Here is a 27713-nt window from a genome sequence, read left to right on the forward strand (position 1 = left end):
AGAAGCAGTATTTGGCAGCATGATGATAGAGCTTGTTCATGAAGGGTGATAGCAATTGCTCAGACCAATTATAAAAATATTTGGCTTCATAATTTTCAAAGAATCAAACCAATGATAGTAAACCTGCTTTATTCTGGTTGCTATAAAACCACTTGCAGTCCCCTGTGGCAACTCAAACAGCTTTCTTTGTGAATTCTTTTAGATAAATAGCTGTTTCTCCTCTGCCTCTCACCCCTAGGTCAACCAAACATGAAACTTCAGAGGTTCATCTGCCTCTACTGCCCACATCCAACTCTATCTAATTGCAATAATGATGATTTACTTCTGAGTTATTCTGAGGAATAGTTTTATCTTCTGGACAGCAGAGCTCCTGTCACACAGCAAAATATAAATATCCCAGTATGCCCTTTTGTTTCTTTCCTCCCAGAGCCCAGAGTACCAGATCAGATCAACTAACGCATCTAAGAAAATGGTGCTTCCTACTGGCAGTAATTATGGTGTTCATTTTTTTAACCGATCTCAATGTTTTCCCCCTCCTTGTTACACTAACACCTAAGGCATAAAAAAACACTGTGTCTCCCAAAACATATCTAGACATTTACTTGTCCTGCCTTATGTTTGTATTTTTGACTGTTTGGAAATTAATTAAGAGATGTTGTTTCCAAGTGATATTTTTCTAAGTTTCTCAAATATTTAAACAATTTTATACACTTTTTTTCATTTCCCCTTTCTCTATGTTTGTAATAAGATTAATTATGTGAGGTGCACCACTGCTCATCCCAATGAAAGAAAATCTAAAACGAGGGATTTCAGCTTCAAGAAGGCTATTTTGTCCTGTTTCCGATGTTCTAAAGGGATTAATTTACCATATCGTATAGCCCTGGAAGACTGTGATAATTGAAAACATCCATATTCATTGCATGTTCAAAGGGATCTGTCTGACTTTGTAATGTAAAAAGTGCATTTTTAACCTGAACGGGGACCTGCATCTGCTATTGCTTAATCCTATTAGTCCGACAGTTCCAAAGCTTTAGTGTATAATCATTAGTTCGCGTTAATCCTGAGACAGGCCTCCAGCCCCGGCCTGTCAGAAGGAATCCCTGCAGGGAAAATGTGGAGGTGCTGATAGCGCAACACCAACTAATCTTATCTTAAATGCTAGCAGCAGCTTCTATCTGTGATAGCCAGGGAATTAAAAACAAATTTTTATGGGCCTTGGATAGTAAGAAATCTCTCTCTCTCCCTCCATCCCTTCCTCCCCTCCCTTCTTTCTTGCCCTACTTTCCCTCGATTCTTTGTTAGGATGCTACTAGTGACAAGAGAGCTGAATAAAAAAGGGTGGGGGGAGAAATGTTTACGATTCTGTTTTTTTCCTGCAATGGAAGCTCCTGGTTAAATCAATGAGGATATTTGCCAGGTCTTCCATCATTTTTATTCCTTGACGTCAGGAAGCCAAGCCAATCCCATGCTTTGTGCTTCGTGGATTATAAAGTAAGATGACAAAATACGCCTTTCAGTTATCACTCCCTCCCATGGCATGGCCTCCTAGAGTGTAAACTGCGAGTCCCTAGGAGCTAGAAGGAGTTTGCCTCAGTAGAGAAATGAATCTCCGTAGAGGCCAACATATGAGGATTGGATCGGTGGTGAAGAAAATGGCAAGGCAAGGTTGACAGGGGGAAGAAGTTCAAGTTTGGGGGTTGCTGTAGGAAGTATTTAAACATGTTGCCACCCAGTGGAGTTTAAAGCTGTGCATTTCAGATCAGAGACAAACACAAGCAAAGGGGACCTTCACTTTGGAAGGGGAGATTTTTACAACCAGTGAAAGAGAATATTTATTCCTTGATGTAACAAATACTAATTTGGCAATTTCTATGTTCTAATCACTGGGACCACAACAGTGAGTATGGTTCTCGCTCTCGAAGAACTAGAGTAACTTGTCTAGACATTGCTAGTAAGCCAGTGAACAAAGAAAAAATAGGCACCAGACACTATTTTACATTGGGATGAATGCTAAGACATTGTGCTCCACATCCTACTAGCTCTATGTTTGGAAGATATAAATTCAGCTTGATCACTGGGAAAAATGCCTCCAAGAAGATGGTGAGTGTGGTAGGGTTCTTTTGGTGTTCTTTGGCAATTTATTAAAGTTTAACTATTTTACTTCTTCAACAGCTTGGTAACACCCAAGGGAATTGTACCCTTTTTCTATCCATCTAAGTTTATTTTCTATTAATTAAACTTTAGAGTTATTTCTAAATCTAGGCATTTTGGTAACATCCTGAATTCTGGCAACATGACGGAGATGTAATGCAGCTGCTAATCAAAGAACATGACTTTCCTTATGCAGGTGTTTCTAATTGTGTGGTGGTTCATGCATTGCTGAAAGTGTGTGAAATGAAAAAACATATTTTATTTTGTGATGTCTCTATGTCTTATGAAACACAAATTCTGTTTATGACAGTGATTTGAAATTTCCCTTAGAAATCTATTTTAACTACAAGACAGCAAATTGTATTAAAAGCATTGCATGAGTTATAAACAATACAGGAATTGTGAGTATACAGCAAAAATCTTGAATATGGTACCTGGGTGACTTGGCACATGAGTATCTACACTATAAAACTACTTTGTTTTTAAAGGGTATACCTTCCACACCTATGGTATGCCCTTCCTGTAGGAATATGCAGCCATCTTATCTGAGGAGCTGATTCAGCAGAGAATATGCTGTTCATTTGATTGTGTTACCAGGTACTGCATGTATTGGTATTCAAAATTCATATATTGACATCTAAATCATCATTGTTAGGAAGAGAGGCTTTTGGGAGATGATTCCGTCAGAAGATTGGAACCCTCACGCATAGCATTAGTGCCTTTATAAAAGAGACTCTGGATTGATGTCTAGCCCTTTTTTCCCAGTGTGTGGGATACAATAAGAAGTTAGCCATCTGGCACATAAGAAAAGAACTCTCACCAGCTCCTGACCATGATGGCACTCTGATCTTGGACCTCCCGGGTTCCAGAACTGTGAGAAATAATTTTTTTTTTTTTTTTTTGTACTGGGGATCGAATTTGGGACCTTGCACTTGTGAGGCAGGTGCCGGATGTGAGAAATAATTTTGTGCTTTTAATAAGCTCTCAGTCTATAGTGTTGTGTAGCAGTCAAAACTGATTAAAAGGATCAGTAGTAGCTGTATTGTGAGTAGGCTGACTTAAGATCAAATGTGGAGACAGCAAAGAACATGTTCTTGGACGTGTAAATTGAATAGCAACTGAAAAATAAAATACGTTAACTTTTGTAAATTTGGATCAGTTCATTTAGTATTTTGAGTTTACTATAGTGTAGTTTAACAACATATGAATCACCTTTTTATTATACTACCTTTGGAAAAAAAAAAAGTTTTTTTCCTAAGTTCTAAATACTCCCTTTCCACTCATTGATATTAGTGCTTTGAGGACAACTGCAAAGTGATAACAGCATGTGTTATACAGACTGTCATAAACCACCATATTATTTATTTCTTTAACTCTGAGAACATGTCAGGAAAATGAACTGTGATTAGATTTTTGTGTCATTTGGACCAGAATCACCAAATTATTAATTTCAATTTTCTGTGTTCATTTCCTGATGGACCCTTACCTTGCTCTTCCATTGAAAGAGGCCCTTTAGAGTTTATGAAATTTGAAATCTTAGATTTATGCAGATGATCAGGCAGTATGCCACTCAGTCAGCTACTTATTCAACATGAAACTTGTACCTTGTCTTGTTAGAATCTTTGGGAATTTATATAGGTACCATAGTCTCTGTCCTCCAGGAACTTACTTTTTAATAGAGGAGAGGCAATATGTACACATGTAAAAATAAGGAGTTTGAAGAAAAAGGATTGCAGCCAGCTGGAGAGAAAAGGGTGTCCTATATCAGTGATTACACATTAGAATCTCTATAGGAGTCCTGAAAAACTATTAGCATGTGGCTTCCTTTCTAGAGATTCTGACTCCAGTGGCTTAGAAAGGGCTTGATACTCACCATCTTTTAAAAGCTCTTAAAGTGGGTTTAATGTGCAGCCAGGAATAAAAAGCAGTGTTCTAAATACTTGTCAATAAGAACTGGATGGATGGGTTGGGGATTTAGCTCAGTGGTTTCACCGCCTGGCTTGCAAGCGCAAGGACCAGAGTTCAATCCCTGGTACCAAAAAAAAAAAAAAAAGAACTGGATGGATTTGAGAATTTCAAAATGTAAGACATGGTATTTTCAACAAAAAAAGAAATGGCTTAATGTACTATCTTGTATTGCTTATGTATGTTTTCATGATTGATGTGACTCAATCTATTTAAAATCTTTCAGAAGGAACATTGACCCAGAATTTTTTACAATTCTGGCTTATTTACAACTGATACCAAATTCATCTACCTTTAAGTTCCCTAAAGACATGAAGTAATCTAAAAATTGGTCAATGTCATCTGCACTTTTTTCGATTGTGCTTTTTCTTTCATATGGAATCTTCTTCCCTGAACAAAGATCTTAGCCTTAATTTTCATAGTGAAAAGGCTACAATAAATAACTTCCAGAGAGGAGCTCTTCTGAAACTTGTTCATTATAATAATAGACTATTTTAAAAACCATCTTTATGTTATCAAAGGGATTTGCTTGTTTTCCTTTGGCCTGATTATCTTTATGAAGAGAAACTTGGATGCTCAGAACAAGTGTTGCCAAATGGAAATGTGATGAAAAAGAGCCCTTATTTTCTCCTAGGGGCATCTCATTAAGCAGATAGTTTCCTGAGAACTCAGCCTTCAGCATTCTGGAAAGACGAATCTAATGCTCTTTTCAAAATTGTCTGGTTTATTCTTCATTATGGGTTTTTTTCAACTGTACAAAACCTGGCTCAATTGAAGTAATTTTTAATCCAAATTCTTTGGTGGAGTTGGAAGGACACTTAAAAGGCTATCAAATTGAGGCATGAATGTGTGTAAGTAATACAATAGAAGTTTTTTCTATCTGTTTAAATTCTAAAAATAATTCCAGAGTGAATAAATAAATGGATGAAAATATGTAAAATACACCAGGACCACTCTGCAATCATCTTTCTTAAATGGATAAGGATAAGAATTTCATTACTTAGCCTGTTTTTGGAGGAAATAAACAATAGCTTCTAAATAGCTCCTCTATGTTCCTGGTTTAAAGTAGAAGCAAGAGAGAGGAATTTGCTTTCTTTTCTGAGAAAAAGCAAAGACATTCCCCTTTGGAGTATCCCTAGGGATCCAGTCTAAGTTGAAATATTGGGAGACATGTATAATATTTTAGAGGCTTGTGATGAAAGAATATTGCCCACCAAGTGCTGCATCAATTTCCCTATATTTCCTAGTCTGTTTGCAATGAGGAATGCCCCGTGTAACTAGCCTGGGCCGCAAACACGTGAATGTGTGTAGGGCATTTGCAGAGTGAAGGAGTGAAACCCATAGCAATTTCCAGTCTCTCTCATCTCTGCCTTTTCTCCCAGATGAGACAAGAAGGTGAGGCCTCTGTGTGCCTCAGAAACTGGAGCACAGCCGCTGCTTCTGCTCCTCGCCAGCCAACACGGGCCACTTAGTATGCCCAAGACACATTAATCATTGGAGGTTTTCCAAACTAATGCAATGGACTAATACTTCGATAATCTATTACACTAATGCTAACCAGCCTTGTCTGTGCGCTTCATTAAGTAATTCTAACTTTGCATATCTTTTTACTTTTTGTAACGCATAAAAAACAATAACAATAACGTTATTGTGGGTAGCTATCAAATCACTCCTTCTTGAGCCAGGCCTGTTTTGGGGGTAAATACTGCAGGAAGGTGCGGAGCACTGGGACTCTCTTTGTGCCCAAGGAAGGCATGTTGCTCATGCCCTACTGGACTAGGAGGGAATAACTGGATTCGTTAAGTTGCTTTTCAGTTATCTTTTTAAAATTCTAAATAACCTTTAGGTTAATTAGACATGGTTTATGGTCCTGGGAAAGCTTTCTCTGTGTGTTTGGTAATGGTGAGAATGAACATAAACTGAATAATTTAAATGCAGTTTGGCACATGTCAAAGACTAGCAAAGCACCTGTAAGGTGTCTTTAATAATCAGTAGCTCTTGCAAAACTAATATCTTGTATCAGTAGTTCTATAAATAGTAAATCATAATTCAGATGCTTCTACTAAAGTGACAAAATGGTAGGTCCCCGTGTGTGCCTGGCCATATGTGTTATTCATCAACATATGAAATTACAGTGTGGCCACTTCTGGCTGTAAATATAACTGGATTTGTTTTTAAAATATAGTTACCTGGGCCTGGTACTAGAGCAGCTGAATAAGAATCTCTGACTTATTCTAATATCCATCTAGGATTAGGAACCACTGGTGAAATAAACAAGAGCTAGAATCTGAGCTTAGATCCTCTATGCTTTTATTAGCTATCTAACTTCATATAAATCATAAAGTCTCTCTGGACTTCAGTTTTGTTATTCATACAGTAGGAATACTCTCCCTATATAGTTTCAAGTACAGTTTTGATACTAGGAAAAAGAACATTCACATATAAGTGCTTTGTAAATTAAGAGTTAAAATATTTTCTTCATTACTATAGATTCAGAGACATGATTAAATCCTATTTCTAATCATTTTATTGAAACAGTATGAAATAAGATAAATGAACATGTTTGTGAATTCTCCACCTGAGTATCAGTGCCCAAGAGAACACTGAAAATTCTAATGAGGTGGCTTCTGGCAGATAAGCTTCTCCTTTGCTCTCAGATGTCTATGGAAAGAAGTAGCATTACATCATTTTGATAAACTGCTATTCTTTGGCTTGTGGCATATAGATGTAGTGGGATTGTCAGGATTGCTGTTATCATGGTGAGTTGACCCTTTCTCTTATCTCTAGGTCTTTACTTTGGTAAGGATTGTGTGCCTTAAGCAAAGTCCCCACAGAGGGCAGAGACAGAGAAGTGTGTAGCACAGAAGGCTGCTTCCTGCTCTGCATGTAGACCAGTGATGGTGAACCTTTTAGAGATGAGTGCCCAAAATGCAACCTAAATCCCATTTATTTATCACAAAGTGCCAACACTACAATTAAACCTAAATAGCGAGGTTTTAGTTTAGAAAAAACAATTGTTATCTGATGCTTGGCTGCTGGGGCCATTTGGCTCACATGCTAACAGAGAAGGCCCTGCCTGTCCACTGTGACACGCATGACATAGGCCTGCCATCACTGATTTCAATGGACCTAGATTGACTCTTTTCTTAATTCATTAAGTTTATTCGTACATTTTAGGTGTACAACATGATGACATTCATCATTGGGAATTTGTACCTTTATATAATATATCTTGGTTCTTATTTTTTCTCCATCCCAGCCCTCCCTTCAACCTCTCCATCCCTCCCTATTTACAAAGACTTTGTTTCCACTTTTTCCCTTTCTCATATTTTTTCCTTTCCCTTCTTTTCTTACCCCCCTCCCCCTCCCCCTTCCCTTTCCTCTTTAAACTTTTTAAATCTGCTATTTGCTGGTTGTGTGAAATTGGCTGAGTTATGTGAATTTGAGCTTCTTCAGTCTTTATTGTGTGCCTGCTAGGATCAGCCATTTTGAGCAGAAAAGATCAGTATCAAAATCCAAAAGAAGTCCCTTCCTCAAATTACTGACAATCCGGAAGGGAAGAGTAACAAGCAAAGGTACACTAATACTTACTTTCAGTGTCATTTTGTAGTTAAGCCAGTCCAATGCCTGGCAGAAGACCTATTCAGTAAATGATAATGAATATTGTCATCATCAGTTGTCTAGGGCCTGCCAGAGGCATAAGCCAAGGGATGTGGACCCAAGCCCTCAGAATAAGCAGCTCTGGCTTCCGCAGAAGCTGGCTTATCTGCACCCCACTGCTCTTGGATCACTTCTGTCTGTGCTGAAGGAGAGCAAAGAGCTCCTCTGAGAATAAAAGGCCTTCAAAAGCCTGCCCTTGACCTCAGCCATCCCTGTTGCTGGATTCATTCTAAAGCCAATCCACGGGTTTGGGTTTTCTCCAGGACCAACAGGCATGATTCCAGACCATGATTTCAGAGCTCATCCTGGCCAGTAGGGAGCTCCTTGGGTTATCCTCAGTAACACCTTGGCCTCCTGAGAATTTGCCCAACCAAAATTCCTGGGATCTGGGCCAGACACCTGGTCCTTGCTGGTCTTGCTGTGGAATCATTTTGAGCCAGAACCTATTCCAAGATGAGAGGTGAGTAGAGGCTTGCCCAAACATTAACTAGTTCTCCCAATCATGGCTTTCTTTTGTATGTTCAGCTTATTAACATGAATGGAATTTTTTAAACCACAGAGATTTGTCTATGTAATAACAAATTTTAACATATGACCACTTATTAGAAGGGCAGATGTAACTATTCCTAGCTTATTGGGACTGATTAGTAGCATTTCACTATGTTATCAGAAGATTAGATCAAACCAGATCTTGAATTCAATTGTGTTCTACAGGCCTACAAGTGTTTATAATTTAAATAAGTGCAAAATAATCCTCCCCAATAAACGAGGATAATCTTAATAATGCAAGAAAAAAAATTTTATTTTATTTTTCTGTTTTCAAAGATGCAAATTTACTTATCTAAACACAATCAATTCTATAACTATTAGATCAAACTTGACAACTGCAAGTTATATTGATCTCAAGGCTCTTCTTTCATCTTAGCCGATTAAGAATTCATCAAGGACCAACATCCTGTTACAGGTGCTAAGTAGTATAAAAGAAAAGGCTTGCCTGTATGGAATTACTTGCCACAGAATAGAACCTATTTACTTGTTTCTCATAGGTGATAGCTGCTGAGAAATAAAACAACCTGACCTGCTCAGGGGTCTGATATATGACAGTGGGTCTTTGTTGGGTCCAATTTTAGACAGTTTCCAGAAGCTGATAGGCCCATCTGCATACTTCCTTGTAAAATCCAGTTTTTGCAAAGAACCCTGCCAAATCTAACAAAAACTGCCAACACACATACACCTTGATATCTGATTCTCCTCATCCTTAACCATCTTCCAGGTGATGTGTGATCACTCTGACCTCTCTTTGTGAAGAATACTGCTAGGTTAATTTAACTAGTTATCTGCTTTTACCACTGATGTTTCACTTAGTAATTTTCTAACCACGAACTCCTACTTTGACCCTTGGCTTTGAATTTCCATTTACCTATGAAAGAGCCCAATTTCTCTTTCCCAGTGCAAAATTTGCAGTGTTCCCCACATCTATCATGATAATCCTGAATAGGATCAGCCTGATTGTGTGTTAACATGTATCACTGAATAATTTTCTCTTTCAAACATACATATGATGAGATCATCTAAACACCGTTTCTAGGTTGGAAAGGCTGTAAAAAATGTTTGAATCCAAATATTGGGATTTTTTTAAAGATGATTTCCATCGCCCTCTGTTCATTTTTCTTCTTCCCAGGGAGATCTCCCCTCCCTCTTCCGTCCTCTTCTGCTGTTCTTTTCTCCTCTTACTTGTCTCCTTTCACGACAAGAATGAGTGCCTCCACTGGACCAATTCATCAAGCCACGAGACCAGCAGAGTTTCATTCCCTCCAACAGATGTCAATTTAAAAGGCAAGAGAAGACTTCAACGTAGGGGTGGGGGATGTGAGTGGAATTCGTCATCATTACCCTGAAGTGACAAGGGCTTGCTTTCACTTCTCCCTCATCAGGCTTCTCGTGACTATGCCCTGAGCATCACCCCCGTCACTCTAAATAGTCATGACACAGCTGGTGTACAGATTAAAATGCTAAGGAGGAGAGATGGGCCTATCCCAAAGTAAATAGACTGAATTAGAGGCATTACAACAGTTGATATGTCAGGTCCCTGTGCGGAGGCCATAGATCCTGTGTGGTTTCTTTCCCCTGAATATTAAAATTGCTTGTGCCTTGAGCTATGGAAGGATTGGTGGAGGAGAGGGCTGATGATTCATCCTTCCCTTCCCGCAGCACGGATCAAAGAAAGCAGACAGAGTTACATGGAATTACTTTGCTCTAAAAGTGTGGAGAATAGAGTTTAATAGCGAAATGGAGTGTAATAAATAAAAGCCATGAGCCTTAGCCAGTGTCTTCCCAGGCCACACCATCTGAGGAGTATAAATAAGGTCATGTTCCTACCCAAACCCTATTTCTTTGGCTCAGCTCTACCCGAAACTGCAGGAAGTAGATCCTCCTTCCCTCTTTCTCCACCTGGCCAACTGTTTCTGGGACACCTCAAGGGATGCTTCCCATATTTTTGAACACAGTCTTCCTGGCCACCATATCTGAGGTTCTCCTCCTTCCCTTCTGCTCATTCTGGTGATGTCTATCAGATGAGGCTGCCAATTCTTGAGCTAGGCCCTGGTGCCAAATACAAAGGGCATCATTGCCACAATGATATTGATGATATGGGCTCTGGTTCCTGTATATAATGCTATAGAGAGTTTCAAGTTAGAGCTCAAGTGCCTGGCACAGATGGTCTTAAAACCCAGCTGGTTCCTTCTTAAACTCAAAGCAAGTTCAGTGACTTTGAAAGAACTGATCTTTGTGTTTCTACTTTCTCTTTCTTGCTACCTTCCACTCCTATGCTGTGGTCCTGAATGCACAGTAACTGATTCAGTAGACTACGTGGGAAACTGTTCTTGTGCTGGGTCAGGTTCTCCTGAGATAGACTCAGAAGACAACCTGTGTGTAAAATACAGATCAGCTGTGTACTCAAGATCCATGCCTATGCAAGAGCATATAAGAAAACTGAGTAGAGCAGAGAGAGCAGTAGATTGATGCCTAAGGGGGGAGTGGATACAACAGGAGGAAAAGTGGAAGAAGGTAAACTGGATTGTCACCCTTCAATTCCATGGGTGTTCTGAGGCTGTGCTGGCCCTTCAGAGTTGTTTGCAATTAAGGCAAGGGACCAAGATTTGTACTCTTACATGCAGTTATTGGATGTGCATCATTCCAGGGACAGGACATAAACTTGAGCGAGGTGGTTTATTTTAACTGATGGTAAGTCCTCAAAAGAGCCAATTCTTTGTGAAAATGGGAAAATAGTCACATTTATCTTAAAGAAGAAACTAACCATTGCACATTTAAGCTTTCTCTTCTCCTTTTTTCCTATGAATGTTTTTGTTGATCTTGGCCTGACACCTTGCCTCAGGCTTCTTTCTAAGAAGATCCTGAAACCCTTGGCCAGCTTTTGTCTTCTGTGTTCTTTGAGGCCTCAGAACAATGAATGCTAATACTCATATGTGGATCAATGCTATCATGGAAATTAGAATATGTCTCATTTAATTCTGAGAAAGTAAGCCAGGAAGACTGTATAACACAAAACACGTAAGGTCTGAATCCAACCTTCTTTCTTCCTGTCTCACCTCTTAGTAGGTGACATTGAACAATTACTCCATCTACTTAGGCTTGGTGTCTTAAGGGCAGAGTTAGACTAGCTGGCCTCTAAGGTCAATTTTAGGTTTTAGATTTTCCCAGCAATGTGGTCATGTGGACATCAAATAAGAAGATCACATGATTTATGCGTCGGAGGTCTTTGTAAAAGAGGCCACATAAGCCAATGAAGAATGAAACTATGAGAAGTGAGGGCGAGGGTCATACTGGCTGCTGGCCAAGTCTTGTCCCCTACTCCAGCCAGTGCAGGGAAACAATGCGAGAGTCAGGTATTTCTTGTCTATCTCATTTTCCCTAGAGAGATTTCATCCTCCTTAATCTTAAGAGTAGATGAAGGAAGCAGGTTTATCTTCTGTAACTGCTTCAAAGCTGATCTGGGGCAGTTGACTCTGCCTACAGGAAGAATAAAACTCCAGCGATGTGTGGTGTCCTGGCTCCTCCTCTGGAGACACCAGTTGGAGGCCCACGTCATCATCAGCTCAGTGTGGAAGTTCTGTAGTCTCGCTTCCCTTTGCTCCCCCTTGCAGCCCAATGGACTGGGAATAGCCCAATAGAATAGTTTGCTATGGTGTCCTCTCTGGCTACCACACTGCCACCTTTCACTCTCAGTTGACTGCAGCCAGCAAGGCAGCCTTCTCCCCAACTCCTGCTACTTCAGATTGTGCTGCTGTATATTTGAGAACAGAGAGAACACCCAGGAGTGGCTTAGATCAGGAAGGGAGGGATTTGGAGCCCCTTATCTGCATACCTAGCATTCTTAGCAGGCCTTCCAGAAGATTCCCTGGTTTCAGCCCTCGCTCTCACTGAAACAGGCCTGCAAACTGCTACAAAGGTAGCATTTTGTAGGCCCTCCTTGGGATTTAGTGGAGGAAGGTTTCCTCCCCTTTACTGGGCCCTGGTGCTGCAGCACAGGCCCTGCTAAAATAAAGACTCAATTTGATCTTTCTGTGAAAAAAAGAGAGAAATAGAAAAAAACTAAGAAACACTAGAATAATAAACCATAGTTAATTTACTCAAGTTTCAAAATAATTGTCAGAAGCAACCCCACTGATACATAGCAGGCTCAGCAACCTTTTTCTCTAAAAGGGACAAATAACAAATATTGTTTACTTTGAAGTCACATATGGTCTCTGTTACAACTGTATTGTACTGTGATAGTGTGAAAGCAGCCATAGATAAGATGTAAATGAATAGCCATATCTGTTTTTCAATACAACTTTTTTTCTAAAAACATGACAAGTTACGGTTCTTCAATCTCTGATTCACATTTCAAGTAGGAAAAAAATCTTAATCATTATCTAATGCATCGTTTTCCAAATTGAGGTCATTGGTGTTCAACACTGTCATAATCTGGAAGGATGCTAAGGGGCACAGGATCTCAGGGAGCACACCAGACCATACCAGCTGGAATGTAATATGCATTTCAAAAACATCCCCATTAATTTGGATGTACAACAAACTTGGACTATCATTGATCTAACCTAATCTCCTCCTCTCTACAAATGAACATATGGAGATGAAGGGTGACTAAGTGACTAATCTGATGTTACTCAGTTGGTTTAAGTCAAATTGAAATGAGAGGTTTTTCTGGTTCTTTATTCTATTGAGCATATTCTACATGTCAGCCAAAATTATGTTCATCTCATTAATGATATTTCAAATTTTTACATAGATGTCTCTACATAGTGATTATTGATTAGAGTCCATTGAATGGTAACTACCTAACCATTTGATGAGAATTTCAGAATAGGGGTCTTCAATGTTGACAAGTCCTAGGAATTTATGCATTAGTACGTTGTACAAGCATAACACGTGGACTTCTCTTTCTTCTCTATATAAAGCACAACTTCCCCTACCTCTTTGGGATCCCTAACACCTGTAAATATGTTATTCGTAATATTCACGTCACTGAGATTATGATAATAGGGGCTTATAGAATCATCTTTATAGCAGGAAATGTTTTCCTTGAAATTGGTATGAATATATCCTAAGCTTTGATCCTACTTCTAAGCAAAGACACTTCGCCTCCCTCTGTGAGCTATTGTATTATTTCTGGTTAGATAAAAAATCTATATTTAGAAAAATTAATAAGGAATCAAAAGGTCAGTTGTGCATATTCTTATCTCACTTTTATTTACTACTCTGTAAATTAAAACCATAACAAAGAGTGTAAAATGGAGGTTTTCCTTGTGTTATCAGGCATCTTTTGATTTTTGTTCTTTTTAACAGTTTCAAAAGTCTGTAACTTCCTTACTACTATATCCTTTATTATTTTGTGGCTTGCTTATCTCAAAGGCAAATTCAAAGCAAAAGAAGATGGGGAAGTGAATTTGCCCTAAAACATACACTGAAAGCATAACTTCCTCTGCTTAGTGCTCTTCATGTGACAGTAACCAGGAAATTTACCAGAAAAGTGCAAGGATTTCAGACTACAGGTAGGGGGAGTTGGAGCTACTTAATGGCAAAATGACAAATGGACTACAGAGTTCTCTGTTGACAATGCACGTTTGACTGAGACTAGAAAATATTAAAAAAAAAAAAAAGGAACATTTGTAGTAGCTTCTACACCTGATTAAATAAATACAAGCTATTATTAGATTATGAAGTAATATGAAACAGAATGCGTCAATGTAGAACTTGTTTGGCATGACTAGAAGGTAGAAAAACATTGGATTTTTCTGCACCTATGAGCTAAGTAGACTCCTGACCTGATTCTTGATCTTCATTAATAACCATCTGTTTGAAGTTGGCCATGTAACTTAATTCCTTGATTCTTATTCCCAACTTTCAAAAATAAGAATGGTGTAAAAATTGAGAATCTATTTTTTTCTTTTAAAAATATGCTGTACGTTTTGTTTCCATGGAATCTTTAACTGTAAAAAGGATAAACTAGGGAAAAGTCATTTTGGGGAAAAATAAGCAGTAGTCTTATTTGTTTGATACGAAAACTCTTCATTTTGTTTTCTTCCTGTTTTTTTCCACCATTACACATACTTTTCCATAGACTAATGATGATATACAATCTTAGTTTTGTTTATTTTAGTAACTTTAGGTTAAAAGTTAAATTTTTTCTTTTATAGTTTTAGCTAATACTTTTACAATTTTTCTATATTATGTGTTGGTATGAACATTTAGAATTAAATGAATATCTGCAATTAAAGGTAAGACCGTAAGAGTCTGATTTTCTAATGAATAATATAAAGCTTTAAAAATTACCTTTTAACCAGTTTTAAAGGAAGTAAATTCCCCAAAATTGCACAAAAATAATATCATTATAAAAGAGACATAATATACAATACATAGAGACATAAGAGACAAATAAAGATAGTAACTAAGTAACTCTGTACAGTACCCTGTCCTGTCTTTTATCTCTATAAGGATTGTGTTAGTTTCACTTTTAGTATAAATATTTCCAATCTTTTCTCTGGATAAATTTCAATATGGATATGTAAGCATCTATTTTTTTGGCTAATTGTCATGATACTTACAATATTGTACAACTTGCATTGTATATTTACATCATGGAGACCTTTATCTGGTAGGTATATAATCATATTTTTAATCATTGTAAATTTGCTAATAATATCCCTGTATGCTTACTTAACTATTTCTCTGGTGTCTTTGTCCAATTTTCTACTTTAAATAATGTTGCATTGAATAAATATAACACATACCTTTCAGCATATGTGATATTATTACTGAAGGATAAAACCCTAAAAGCAGAATTTCTGAGTTAATAAGCCACCCATATTGTAAACTTTGATGGGCATTGTCATATTTTCCATCAAAAAACTTGGCCAATTCAATAGAATAAAAAAAGCTAGAATGTACACTTCTTAAATGTCATGAGTATTAAATATCTTTGTCCCTAGTTTTTCCAGTTGAATATGAAGAATGATATTTTGTTGCTATTTGAATTTTCATTTTCCTGATTGTTACTGAAAATGCTACTTAAATCACCTTGATTTCAAAACTGTTTCTTTACTTTGAATTTTCATTACAATTTCATGTAGCCTTCAGTTTGTGTTTCATTCCTATCAGCTTAATATCCAGAAATTCATCTAAATTTTGTATTCATCTAAGACAAACCATTTTTTAAAAAATTTCCCCACAATAATATATTTTAAGCAGATTTTGTTTTATTTCAATGGATTTTAGTCTAGGACTAATGTGGTTACTTATGCTTGGTCCACTCTGCTCTAAAAGGTTGGCAATAAAACACATTGTTGCACAGTGTAAACTGTAAAGCAATAAACTCAGAAGTAGTTTATGTAGAAGTACAGGGTGATGGTTTGCATCTAGTTTTGGGGTTGCTGTTATAGGGAAAGGATGGAGGGAGGTAGGCAAGCATGAAATTTCCAGAAATTGATTTGTATTCCAAGTTGAGTAAGATTGCCTTGGTTAGCCAAAAAAATAAATAAGAAGAAGACAGAGCCAACGGTATAACAAAGAGAGAACTAGAATACAAATCAGAGGAATGCTTCCAAGTGAGATCTCATATAAAACCTTCTGGCAACATACATGACGCAGGTGAGTGCTGGATGACAGGAGAGAAGTCTGAAGACAATAACCAAGTTGAAGTGCAGGATTTGCTTGGTTTCTGAATGCTGTTTATTGACAGTGATTGACATTTCATTGCTGGAGTCACTGCAAGAGTCTGCAATTATCTCTCCACTGAAGCACTGGACTGAGAGTTTTCGATGGTTTGTAAATAATAACGATCATTTCATTTCTTGAACCCCATCAGTGTTCCCCAGACTACCTTGGGCACTTCAGAAGCCACTTAAAATAATAAAATAATAAGCCTTCCAAATTTTAACATGTTTAAAATCCCATATTATATACTATTTTAAAAATCCCATTTCCAAATATACATTTCCTGGCATTACACAGTGGAGAACAATCCTTTGACATCAACTCCATTTCAGGAGTTTTAGAAGATTGAGCCCCTGTCTGTGCCTTTAAGTTTGAGACTGAGCATCAGTAGAATGTTGTAGGTGGGAGGATCCATAAAGTCATTAGGCTAATTGCAACAGCAGTTTAATTGTCTGGATTTTCTTTTTATTTCAGTACTGAGGACTGAACCAGGGCATTGAGCTACATCCCCAGCTGCCCCTCCCCCTTTAAAATTTTGAGATGAGTTCTCTCTAAGTCATGAGGTTGCCTAGGTTGGGGTTGATTTGCAATCCTTCTGCCTCAGTCTTCCTGAGTGCTGTTTTCTGATGGGCTTCAAATAATTAATTTGGGGTGACAGGATGCCACACTTGAATTAAAAATAGCTTAAACTGTATCTACGGTGATTACTAAAGATGGCATGTCTGTACATCGAAACCACATAAATAACATTTTTTTGTGTAGAATCCTAGGTCTTGGGTTTCATTTCTCTTGTTTAGAGGGATCTTGGCAATTCACAATGTTAAAATCTCCCTAGATCATATACATCATGTTGCAGAGTATCAGAATCACTGAGTTAGAAAATTTCCTACGTTCATCATAGTTTCTCCACTTGAGAATATGCATACTGCTTTTTTTCTTTTCACTGCAAGATCTAGAATTTCCCCAAAATGCTCTCAGATTCCAATTTCAAGTTAAATGGGGGTTTCAAAATTAATCCTAGCAGGAAATCAAAGTATCTCTAAGGGACCTAAATGGCTTTAAATAGTCTTTTTAATTTTCCTTTCAACAAATATTATAGGCATCACCCAGCGCAGGACAAAGAAGAAAACCAAAACAAAACATCAAAACAGCTTTGAATCTCATTGTCAAAAACTGGAAATGTGTGAGCTTCAGCAAACTTGTCATCCTGACTCCTTGAAATCACGGCATAAATAAAATCTTCCATCTTTCACATTGACATGGTTCACTGCTATTCCCTACGCCCTACGCACTGCACAGATTTTCATAATGTCATTTGTGGTTATTACTTACTGGAGTATCCAAATTTGCTTTCAGTCTTGATTTTTATTTTATTCACTTTTACACTTGGAACAAATTGGAAGCGTCTCTCATTCCCCCACACCCCAAACCCCAGTGAATTAATGTCAACATGGAAGAAAAAGTACACTTTAAAGAAGTGTCCTCTTCCCAAAACCTGTGACCAAAAAAGACCTAACTGACCAATTTGACTGCTTAACTCATTCAGAGCCTTTCCCATTTCTTCAGGATGAAGGACAAAAGGGAAGGTGCTGGGTTTTCTTTATTCATCATCTCTTCTTTCCTAGTTTCTCTGTCTTCTGTTGTGCTCTGTGTCCAAAAGAAGATGCTGGAGGGGAAGCATGAACAGAGCACGAGGAGAGGACAGCGCATTCTCAGCTACTTGTTTTCTGCTGCTTGTGTTTCTGCCTTTCTTCTCTGCCAGTCCCGGGTACTCCCTCACCCAGCCCCATGCATTACCAGCTGCCACTGGACTCCAGTAACTCTTTTCCTCCTTTTCCTTGGTCTGTGTGTGTGACAGCTTCCTGTTACTGGTGCTCTTTGGGTGCCTGGACTCCAACCCTTACATTTCTCTATCCCTTTCATCAAAATGTCTTTATTAAACCTTCTGAGTAGTTCTTTTCTCCTGGGACCTCGACCACTGTTCTGAGTTTACAAGGTCCTGTAGTACCTGGGTCTTACCTGTGTTGTCCACATTTTACTCTATTCCAGCCATGATTTCTCCCCCTAAAGGCATGTGCTACTCACCTACATTTCTGTTTCTCACACTTTTTTCCTTTGGTTTTGAAACAAGGTCTTGCTAGTTCATGCTGGCCTCAAACTCCAGACGATTCTCCTGCTTCAGGAATTACAGACGTGTGCCACTATGCCCGGTGTGTATCGCACATTCTTGTCTCACTGTCCTTTCTTGCTATGCAAAACTTGCCTTATCCTTGAAGTGACTTGTAAAATAAGATGTTCACGGCAAATATCTGATACTTAGTGATTGTTTTGTGGTTGAAGATAACACTCCTACAAATTTTTCATAATCAGTTTAGCCCAGGGAGCTAGCGATTAAAAAACAGATGGAGCTGGGCATTGTGGCTCATGCTTATAATGCAGCTACTTGGGAGGTTGAGACAGGAGAACTACAAGCCCAAGGCCAGCCTGGACAACTTAATGAGACCCTGTCTAAAAATAAATAAATGAGTAAATACAATAAAATAAAAATAAAAAACAAAAGGGATGGGCTGGAACTCAGTGTTGGATAACTTGCCTAGCTTGTGTGAGGCTCTGGCTCAATCCTCAGTACCACAAACACACATACACAAATACCCACAAAAATCCAAATGAACTTGCTCATTTGTATATTCTTTTTCATTATTTGGTTTAGGAGATATTAGACAAACTAAACTATTTTAGTCTATTTTGTATTGGACCCACAAAACTATTTTAACTATTTTTACCCGAAAAATCAGATAAGCTTGATTGCAAGTGTGTTTTAGCATTTACCATATACATTACATTCTTTTGAAATTTTATAGAAAATATATTGGGGCCTAAAGAGAGAATTCAACTTTATCGTTACATGTTATTACCCGGGATGTACATGTGAAGTGAGAAAACGAGATGTGGAGGGAAAGAAATGGAATGATCTGGAATATCAGTGTTGCAAGTTGGTTTTAATCTGCTTGGTTCTGAAGAACACTTTATGGACCAGAAAGATAAAATGTTTAAATGACTGATGACTATCCTTTACTCTGGGAGGTCCCCAGCTGCAGCTCCTTACCTTGATGAGCCTTCATTTGATTTTTTTTTTGGTACCCCCAGGGATCAAACTCGGGACCTTTTGCGCTTTTGAGGCAGGCAGCAGAACCACTGAGCTAAGTCCCCAGCTGTCCTTCATTTGATCTTAGTGAGGGTGTATTGGCAGTGTATGGCAGTACTTGTGAAGTTCCTAAACTACTGACCTCCTCTTCCTTCTTTCTACTTGTGTAGCATCTCACAGCTTCCTAAATTCCAGCACATGCATTGTTTTATCTTGGTATGGGAAAGTCAGTAGATGCTCAGAATATTAAATATGATGGTGAAGTTTGCAGAGATTGGATTTTAAAATAACCTTTGCATTTCTGTTCTGAAGCCTGGTCTTTCTTCCAGCTTCATGCTGTTCCTTCACATACTTCTCATTACCAAAGATTTAGGCAGTTATCTTTTCCTTTGTTTCTAAAAAGGGATCAATCCACTGAAAAAGAAAAAGGAAATGCAAGCCTGATAGTCAAGCCAAAGCAAGGAAATGTGGGTCTCTGTCTAAAGTGCCAAAATTAATATCTAGAAAATATTAGGTACAGTATATAAATATTAGTGCTTGCCATCTTGGAAAAAAATGTTTCTCTGAATGTAAGTTAATTGAGAACATTGTTTCTTGACAAAAATTTGTCATTAGTATATAAACAAAAAGCAAAATGTGCTTCTGCTCCAGATAATGGCATTCATTTATAGGATCATTTGTTGGTGTCTGTTCAAGTTTGGCTCCAGGAAGCCCTGCGGATAATGACAGTCGTTGGAGGCTCAAATCTCTTTTTAAATGTTTTTTATTTTTTTTCTCATTTCAAGTTTGTTAAAACTTTAGCAGTACAAATTATCCAGGTTGCAGGTTATCAAAAGATCGACTCAATGAAGTCCACATTAAAAATACAACAAAAAAACAACAAACAAAAGACAAAATAACTCAAAAAATAATGAAAACAACATAAAGGATATTCACCAGCAAGTCTCTCAAACTTAAATTTTGAGACAGAAAGGAAATAAATTTATACAACTCACTCATCCACTTTTGTCTTCAACTGTGCCAGGGCTAGATTCATGATCAAATTTTTTGTTTTTATCATGTACATGGTCATTTCTGGAGCCTTTGATTTTTGGTTTTCATTTTCCACTGAGGATCTGGTCTTCTCATCCTCCTTAGTTTTTGATGTGGAGGACTTTAATTCACTGTCTTGGCTTTGTTTTATTTTTGAAAATGGACTTTGAGCTCTATCACCCATTTTCCCCCGTTACTACTTGAACAATTATGTTCACGATTTTTAGAGTACATTCTTTTCTCACCCTCAGAATTTTCTTTTTTGTGTGAGCTCTTACTTTCTTGGTTTCTGTTTTTCCTTGTTTCTACTTTGACTTTCTTCTCTCTCAGCTCTGTGAATCTCTCCTCCTCCTCCTCCTCCTCCTCCTCCTCCTCCTCCTCCTCCTCCTCCTCCTCCTCCTCCTCCTCCTCCTCCTATCTTTACTTCTGGATCTTCCTGGTGTTCCTCTTCTCTCTTGGCTTCGTGACCTTCCTCTTCTCCTGTACTCCTCTCTGTATCTATGGTACTCCTGGGTTCTGCTTCGATCTCTGTCATGGCTTCTGGATCGCGCTCTTCTGCTCCTGTCCCTGCTTCTGCTTCGTTCCCTTGTTCTACTATTGTGACCAGGTTTACGTTTAGTTACATCACGTTCTCTACTCCTGGACTGTGCTCGTCTATCTTTGTCTTTACTTTTGCTATGATCGTTCTCATTACTTTTTGATTCTATCTGCTTAGACTTCTCTTTACTTCTACTCCTTTCTTGATCTTTTCCTTTAGAATCAGATTGCTTTTCTTTTTCTTTAATATTCTGATGATCTCTTCTGTACTTCTCGTCTTCAACTTCTTTTCATCATGTCTGTTACGTTTTGAATCTCTTTCCTTACTCTTTGATTTCTCTTTGCTTTTACTCCTACTTTTAGATTTGGCCCTTTTCTTCACTTTGTTTTTATTATATTTATCTTCTTTTTCTGAATTTCTTCTGATTTCTCTCTCTTTGCTGTCAGATTTATGGTCTTTAACTTTCTTTTCCTTTTTCTTTTTTCTGTTTGGACTTTCAGACGCATGCCTGTGATCAGTTTTTCTCTCTTTTACTCTAGCTGGGCTCCTTTGATTTTCTTTCCCTTCCTTCAGCTCACTCTCATCCCCTTTGGTCCATCTTTCACCGCTCAACGCCCTCATTCATTGAGCTGTCTGCATCTCTTGCCTCCAATGTGGAGGAGTCTCAGTGCGTCTCAAACCATCCCTTGATCTGGATCTGGAAGGAGTTCGATAACGCCTTGGTCCTCTTCCTTTAATTTCCCTGCCAGATCTAGTAACTAAGAGTCATTTCTGGTACGAAGCAGGCTGGGAGTTAGGCACATTACACTCTCTCTCTCTTTCTCTCTCTCTGTTTTTCCATTCCTTGTCATCAGCTTTAGGAGGACTTTTTCTCATGAGGAATCTATTTTCTGGTATAGGAGGGATCTCTTCTGGGTGGACAGTGGACTTGGGTTGTGCTTCAAGATTTTCAGCCTCACTTTCACTAGATGCGGTTTTCTTGCTTTTCTTTCTCTTCTTCTTTTTTTTCTTGTGTTTCCAGGAATTTTTTCTGTTTCTTTTTTCTTTGTCTTGGTTTCTCTTCAGAAGCACTTTCAGAATCAGGAGACTCAGAAGAGGACTGAGAATCACTTGAGCTATCTGAATCACTGAATGATGAAGAGGAAGAGGATGATGATTTATGCCTTTTCTTTTCTTGTTTTTTAACTTTAGATTTTGGCATCAGCTCTCCACAGCTGAGTATCCATACCTCAGCAAATGGTTTGCTAGCTGTGTCTGTTTTCTGGTTTTCTATCTCTCTCACAACTTCTTAACCAGAGATCAATTGTCCAAAAACAACATGATGCCCATCTAAGTGAGGAGTTGGTTTCATTGTTATGAAGAACTGTAAACCATTTGTATCTTTTCCTCTGTTGGCCATTGACAAAAGAAATTCTTTGTTGTGTTTAACAGTGAAACTCTCATCTTCAAAAAATCCTCCATAAATAGATTCTCCTCTCCTCTTCCATTTCCTTCACTGAAGTCACCACCCTGAACTATAAAATCCTTAACAACTCTGTGAAAAAGACAACTCTTATAATGTAATGGCTTCTGAGTTGATTTCCCTGTTCCCTTTTCTCCTGTACAAAGACAACGAAAGTTTTCACATGTTTTGGGGCACACATCAGAAAATAATACAAAGACCACACTTTCAGCAGGTTAATTGTTAATGGCAATATCAAAAAAATATCGAGGATGCTGAACCTTTATTCCCATGGTTCCAATACGTCAATCTTTAAATTGAAAAAAATAAAACACCAATGATAATTGAGCCAAGTCAATCTTTTTTACTCTTTTTTTTTTGGCTACTGGAGATCAAACTCGGGACCTTGTGCTTTTGAGGCAGGTGGCAGCACCTCTGAGCTAAATCCTCAGCCCAACACCTTATTTGATTCTGAAGCATCAAAAAATCAGCCTACCTCCCCAGAATTCAGGCCACCATCGCTGCCACTATATTGCAGCTTGTCTCAAGTCTTCTTATAAGAAATGTGACAGTGTTTGAATATAACCTAGGCACATCCTTTTACATACTGTAAATTATCTCTAGACTGTTTATCATTCCTAATGCAGTGTACCTGCTATATAAATATGGTTACATGATATCATTTAGAGTAAAATGACAAGAAAAATCCATAAATATTCAGTACAGACCCAATTTTTTTAAAAGTATTTTTAGTGTGCAATTGATTGAATCTGTAGCTATGGAGGGCCAACTCTGATTGTCCTTGGATCTGATGTCTTTCCTGAATTAGAACTTAAAGAAGTTTGGTGATTAATTTTAGGGTCATTTATTTAAAGAGAATCTGGACCATTTTATTTCTAGCCACAGATTATGTGATTAGTGAAGCCCATCAAGTACATTCTGAATTTAGTCAAACATCATGTATGATCTGTGTTTCATTGCAACAAGGGACTCCTCATGTAATCCATGGAAGTCCTGGTCAGAATATGACACAAGGGTTTTGAACCTTTCATCTTTGGCTGGTTTGGAAGACAGTTCCATAAGTTAGTTGAATATTCACTGTTTAAAAAATACTACCTTCAAGTGGGGTATAGTGATATACATCTGTAATATCAATACTTTGGAATGCTAAAGAAGCAGATTGCAGGTTCAAGCCCAGCCTGGGTGATTTAGAAACTTGGAGAAAGCACAATTCAAAATTTAAAAATAAATAAAAATAAAAAAGGGCTGGGACTCTAGCTCAGTGCAGATGCCCTGGAATCAATCCTCAGTGCTGGGGGAAAAAAAGTACCATTGATCATTTCAGGAGCAATTATTTGCAATAACATGATAGATTAGTGTCTTGGCCAAACCCTTTCTCTATCTGTGCAAACTGTACAATCACTGGGGCAAATGAATAACCAAGGAGCACCCTTTCACTTCATTATGGCTCACAGGTGGACCGCCCATTCTCCTGCTGAATAGTTAGATCAGGTACAATCCCTCAGAGACTGTGGTCCAATGAGAAAATAATTACTGGAAGTATAGGATGGGGATATTTCCCCTCCCTCTAAAGGCAATTGAGACATTAGCTTAGTCAGTTTCTTGAAGAAGTGAAGGGAAGAAATGATGGAAGGAAGGGGGAGGAAAGAAAAATCTTCTTGGATAAAAAAGCCAATCATAAGGTGACATCTCCAGCACTAACATTTAGTAACTGATAATTGCTCTAACTAGAGTCATTGAGCTTTGCAAATATTATCGAGTAAATTTTAATTAGCACTCAAGGGATAGAAGAGTTGTGGAATAAGCTCTTGGGAGAAGTTTCCCCAGCCGGTGGCAATGTGTGCTGAGTAATTTTAGATCAGCTGGCCTGTCAGAGCAGATCAGTGTCATCCTGCTACTTATCTGGAGGAAAATGCACTTGCTTCTACATGGAAATAAGGTACATTATCTGCCAATTTGTGCTGCTTATTTCTACTGCTCCCCACGCTTGATGCATGAGAAGTGCAAGGATAAATCACAGGGCTGTGGAGGATCAAGGAAGGAGAGTTTTTCTGGTCTTCAAGGGCAAACATTGTCATGGGCTCTGGGTGGCTTCCTCTTCTGCTTTTGGTGGAGTTGGGATCTCTTCTGCAGCTTTTCATGCATTTCGCTATGAAAACTGATGATGCTGTTTTGTACTAAAATGTATTTCTTATTCCTTTATTTTTATATGGACAATTTTTAGTCACTCTGAAGGGGAAGGAGAGCAGTTAGATATGGGGAGATACTGATTTCTTCTGAGAAATATATTAAATCTGAAACCAAAATATTGGCTGGAAATATTTAGAAAAGAATATATACAAATATAAAATGAATAATTCACTGATTAATTGCCCAGTGCATGAAATACCTCCTAATGATAAAAGAGTGTATGAATACCAAATTATTGAGCTAAAATTTATAAACAAACTCTTTAACAGGCACTATGATAAGCAAGTTATGTATGCTTTTACTGTCCCTGCTTATAGATATGGAAAAATGATCTTATAGCAATCAAGCTACTTGCTTTAGGTCACTTCAGATTTACGTAGTAGTGTCTGGATTTGTTCTAGAGCAATTTAACACAAGAGCCCATACTTTCATCAATTCGGAGATATATACGTGTACATATGCTTGTAAGATACACATGCAGGTATAAACCTGTACAAAATACATGTTTACACACATGCACACACATTCATATCAGCTTAGTGTATATATTTCCATTTCTTTTTCTATCTTACTGATTGTAAAATGCTTTAAGACCAAAAATTTTAACATTGAATTGAATAACATTAACAAATATTTTAAGATACATGTCAAGAAAAGCCTAGGATGAGCCATTAAGAAAAGGCAAATAGAAATTAAGGTTACCTCTTCACACATCTCAGAATGATATTTTAGTCAAAGTTCTGTACAATAAAAAAAGACAGGAAATAATGAGTGTTGGTGAGGATGCACAAAGATTACAACCCTCATACATGGCTGGTGGAAATGTAAAATGGCACAGTCTCTTTGGAAAACAGGCAGTTTTTGAAAAGGTTAAACACTGAGTTGCCATATAATTCATAAATTTTACTGTTATGTGTATATCTCAGATAAATACATACACATGTCTAGGCCCAGATTTAGTATGAATATTCATAGCAGTATTATTCATAGTAATCAAGTCTGTACATTTTTTAACATCTCAGCATTCATATAGAATTTATCAAATCTGCTACAGAAATCCATCCTTATGGAGGTTTCTCCCCAAAGGTTGGTGTCACACTCTGGTTTAAAGAAAGGGATGTGGTAAAGTGTCACAGACGGACGGACTTAACCCTCTGCTATGCCTTACAAAGGCCACAGGATAGATATAAAGACCATCTTTCATCTAAATATTAAGAGAATTGGAAAGAAAGCAAAGGTATGAGATAACTGGAAAGCTGAAGGTGAAATATGTGGCAGTTTTAGTATTTCGGAAAGAAATATTTTAGATTTAACAGCGAGGGAGAAGGTGGATGGCAGACGAGTAGATGTTTGAGAAATGAAAATCCTTGCTGCCAGCATATGCTAAGAGAAGGGGTTTTATATAGTCATAAGGAGCATTTTACAGGGTTCTACATCTTTCTTTTAATAGTTCTTCTCTTTTCTTTTTCCCCTTCTTCCATTATTCCTCCTCCTCCTGCTTTTTCTTCATGAATTTAGGTTGAAGGTTGAGGAATATGGTGTCTGTATGATTCAGATTGTATTCAGGTGTGTATCTTCACCTGTAATCACTATGGGTAGACATTTTTGAGCCAGAATTACTTAATTGCCTTTAATTTCTACTTTACTCAGGTTATATTAAAAATACTAACTAATCTTTGAATAGCACTGAAAAGTTTACCTAGAATTTTTACAGATTACCTCATTTGATCTCATAATTACTATGTCAGATAATTCTTACTAGCTCACTTTACATATAATGTAATGAGATGCAGAGAATATTTTTTTCTGAGATTGCTCAATATTAGAAAGAGAAATTCTAAAGTCCTAAGTATTCTTTGTGAATTAAAAAATAATGTGCAAGAAGAAATATTGTGAATTATAACAATGAGAATGTTACTCTTCTGTTTTCTTGGAATTTTAACAAAAATTCTAAAGCTGCAAAGGGTACAAAGGGTAGAAAAACTTCCCATGTTCTATAGGAAAGTGCTAAACCTAACCCTATAGAATGTGCTAGAAGTGGACCCAGCTTAGCTGCCAATGGCCTAAAAGACCACATAAGAGAAGGCCACCCATTCAAAAGTGAATTTAGTGAAAGACATTTCTTTAGAAGGAAACTGACAGTTCTCACCTCCCTCCCTTAAGGAGAATAGAGACTGTTTCTCCCTCTATTCCAAGCCCTTGGGTTCCACCACAATATTTAGTGCAAGAGAGACAGGCATAATATTTTGTACAAGAAAGACTGGCATCTTGCTGTAGTGTGAAGATCAGTAAGACTTTCTGGCCTCTCAGAGCTGTTCCTGGAGTGTAAGAGAGAGTAGATCTTGGGAGAGACTGAAATGTGTCCCCTGGGCTTAAGGAGGTGCATAGATTGTCATTTCTGCCTCTCACATGGAGAAGTCTGGATACCTGAGGCTGCATGGATGGTGATTATAAAAAATGAATCAGAGGAAAGGAATGGCCAAGCTGAGTTTCCACAGTTTCTCTTTCCCTCCAATTTTGAAGAACCAGTGTTTACCGTTTGCCATAGGACACTATGGGAATTAACCGGGTTTAGACCTTCTCAAAAAGATCTTGACAAAGCTTACATATTTCTCTGATGGTCAATTCATATGCTTAACAGCATATGGATGTTTATTGTGACAGACAAAAGACATTTGCTATCCAAGGAAGAACTACTAAAGGCTCTGTCCAGAGCAATAGAGGAGGCAGGAGGAAAAGGAGAATGGCAAAACCAGGAATGTTTTCAAACTATTTTGCAACCATAAGGCATGCTTGCTGATACACCTAGAAAGGATGCCTTCCAAATGGGGTTGTACTGAGAGAGTCTCAGTATTCAAAAGGTGGGTTTTGTTTTCCCTTCTGTACCACTATTCACCAAACTCCAGCTTGGTTGGCCTTGGACACAGGGAGCTGCGAATTGGTATAATGTAAAAGTTTAAGTTTAGACTGTAGTACACATTTTAGTGTAGCAAATGGGATTTCCAAGTCTGTTGGACCTGCTGGAGGTTGCAGCCTGTCCAAAGTGTTTGAAAGTACTCATGGGAGAATATTCACACTATAGCAAGTACAGTTAAGTGATTTATATTCAGCAAATTTATATTTAGAAAACAATAATTAACTATATAGAGAAAAAAATTGATGTGGACTTAGCTAGCATTTTTTAAGTTTTAGAATTAAGATCTGTACAAGTAAAGTTGCTCAGCCAAAGTCATATACACAGTTTAATAGCAGAACTCTGAACCATGTACAGGGTGTCTGGAGCAAGGTCAAACTCACCTTTTACTAAAAGAATGACATGTTAAACTCCTTAAGGTTAT

The 27713-nt window shown here is 37.9% G+C and overlaps 1 pseudogene; it reads right to left on the reverse strand.

Moving 5' to 3' along the window:
- Positions 1-20148: 20148 nt before the first annotated feature.
- LOC101720252 (peptidyl-prolyl cis-trans isomerase G-like) lies at positions 20149-22457 on the reverse strand (annotated as a pseudogene).
- Between the last annotated feature and the right edge of the window lie 5256 nt (positions 22458-27713).

Source organism: Heterocephalus glaber, unplaced genomic scaffold (assembly GCF_053883595.1).
Source record: "Heterocephalus glaber isolate CG9 unplaced genomic scaffold, H.glaber_assembly_v1.0 deba00001481, whole genome shotgun sequence".
Taxonomy (NCBI): domain Eukaryota; kingdom Metazoa; phylum Chordata; class Mammalia; order Rodentia; family Bathyergidae; genus Heterocephalus; species Heterocephalus glaber.